We start from the raw sequence: 2607 nt of genomic DNA on the forward strand, positions 1-2607 counted from the left end.
TTTTCTCTTGAAAAGTTACAATAGAAGGAAAGTTTCCTAGTCCCATAAAATACATACTTTAATCCAAATCCTTAAGAATAGTGTGAAGAAATAAGCTAGAATGCAAAAAATAAAAATAAAAAATAAAATGGAATACTAAAGAAACATCTGATTGACAGAAAATTAAAGCAGGAAAGAAAAAAACAGAGAAACAATGAAAAGAGAAAGAAAATGGAAAACTAGTAGTGGAATGGCATATCAAACAATATTTCTATTAAATATAAATCCATGAAACACCTGTTAGGACTGTGTTAAAATAATACTCTAAGAAGTGAAGCACACGGTGCGAGATGGTGAGCCATAATTCAACAACGGTCTGGGAACGGAGAGGAGAGAGAGAGGGTTTAACTACAAAAAGCATGAGGAAACTTCGGGGAGTGATCAAAAGGTTCTGTGTTGTGACCATGGCTGGGGTTTGTAGTTGTGTGTGTTTATTAAACTCATTGAATTCTACCCTTTAAATGGTGCCGTTTATTATATTTGAGTTATATTTCAATATATTTGTTTTAAAAATAAATGGAACACAAGGAAAGTAAAACAGTTCAATTATTAGTAATGAGAACACTGATTATTTATTCTGGAGTCGAGCCACTGCTAGTGAAATATGTATTGTTGGGGAGAGGCATTTAAGGCAAAGAGGGGAAAGAAGCCCTAATTTATTGAGCGACTGCTGCGGGATAGGAAATTTAACAATTTACTCAATTTCCACAAGGGCGCTGCTCTAACATGCGTGCTTTTCCCATATTAAAAATGAGGAAACTGATCAGTAAAATAATCCCACAGTAAAATCCCACAGAATTGAAAATGTCTTAAGTGGCTCAGATTTGAAAGACAATACTCTCAACTACCCCTCACCCCTCTTTGTTGCCTTCTGTTCACTGGAATAGTTTGTGAAAGTATTAATGAAAACAGCTTTCAATAACTTATTCAATTAGTAAAATGCCTAGTATAACACAAATGGATGATAGATTTTAACTTTAGAAAGCAAAGAGTAATCGCAGGCTTGGATTGACTGATTGATTTTAATCCAATGTTAAATCTGTTATTGTTGCTGGGAGTCTTATGCTGGGCGATGTTTAACAACCAGTTTGATAGAAAGAGCCAAAGAAAAGCCCTAGTTTGTCGACTCTGATGATTTCCTTGGTATGAATATTCCCAGAATGACCAATTTAAAGCTCTAATATAAACACTGAATCGGGAAGGAAGGAGCTCAGTCGGTGCTCCCCAGCCCGTGCCAGTCAGCTCCAAGCGCCACTGCTTTTAGCTTATTTAACAAAAAGGATGAATTGAGATTTTTGAAGTTTATTTACTTTCACAGCTTTTTTTGTTAATAGCAAATTTCTTTGGCAGGTGTTAGAGTAAGTTTAGTTCCATGGCACTCATTAATGGAATGAAAACTCATTAGCAGGTTTGTGTTACTCACAAGAGAGAAATTTCCTGATAACAAATAGAGTTTAGTGCATCAGCAATATAGGTGACTTCCACCTTCAAAACACATCCTTTCATATAATGGCATGTTTATAAAAAGAACTTCAGGTCTTCCTAGATTCATTTTCTCTTACAGTTCATTTTCAGTCTTTCAGAAAATCCTAACGGCTTTATCTTTCAACACACAGCTCACCATTCTCACCACACTCACTTCTACATTCATCTTGGGACAAACCACATCCTGGAGAATGGCAATAGTCTCCTAACCTTCTCTCTCCTTCTACCCCTGTCCTCTTATTGTCCATTCTGAAGGTAGTCACCAATACGACAGGTCTTGGACCTAAATCCCATATTGATGATGCTTAACTCAAATCCTTTTGATGGTTCTGTAACCCATTCATGGTTGAAGCAAACTCTTTACAGTGACCTACACCAGTGTCCTACATAACAAGTGCACCTGTTTCCCTCTAACTTCATCTCCTATTACTGGTTCCCCTCATTCACTTCTCCAGTCACTCCATCTTCTAGGGCAGTGGTCGGCAAACTGTGGCTCACGAGCCACATGAGGCTCTTTGGCCCCTTGAGTGTGGCCACGAAGTTTCAATCGCACTGTACGTGCGCGCCCACACGTGGTATTTTGTGGAAGAGCCACACTCGAGGGGCCGCAGTTTGCCGACCACTGTTCTAGGGTCCTTAATACTTTCTGTGTTAGACTCTTTCCTCTGTTTGCATCTCTATTTTCACAGATTTCCATATAGATCACACCTTCATTTCCCTCATGTCTTGGCTCAAATCACCTTCTCAGTGAAGTCTTCCCTCGAATCTCTTTAAAATTGCACACTATCTCTCTATTGCTACACTGGCCCTACTCCCTGCATTCACTTGCCTTCTTTCCTGTCTTATTTTTGTTCACAACACTTAGGGCCTTCTAATAACTATAAAATTTACTCATGTATTATATTAACTGTGCCCTGCTTCTTCACTGCAATGTTAGTTCAATAAGGGTGGGGGTCTTTTGTCTGTGTAGAATACCTAGAACAATATCACAGATGCCGGATATCATTTCTTAAATGAGTGAATTGAAATGTTGTATTAAAATAACAATGTAGTTAGGATATATCTGATTATAGTTCCTTCTGG

Source organism: Myotis lucifugus, unplaced genomic scaffold, assembly GCF_000147115.1.
Source record: "Myotis lucifugus unplaced genomic scaffold, Myoluc2.0 scaffold_34, whole genome shotgun sequence".
NCBI lineage: Eukaryota > Metazoa > Chordata > Mammalia > Chiroptera > Vespertilionidae > Myotis > Myotis lucifugus.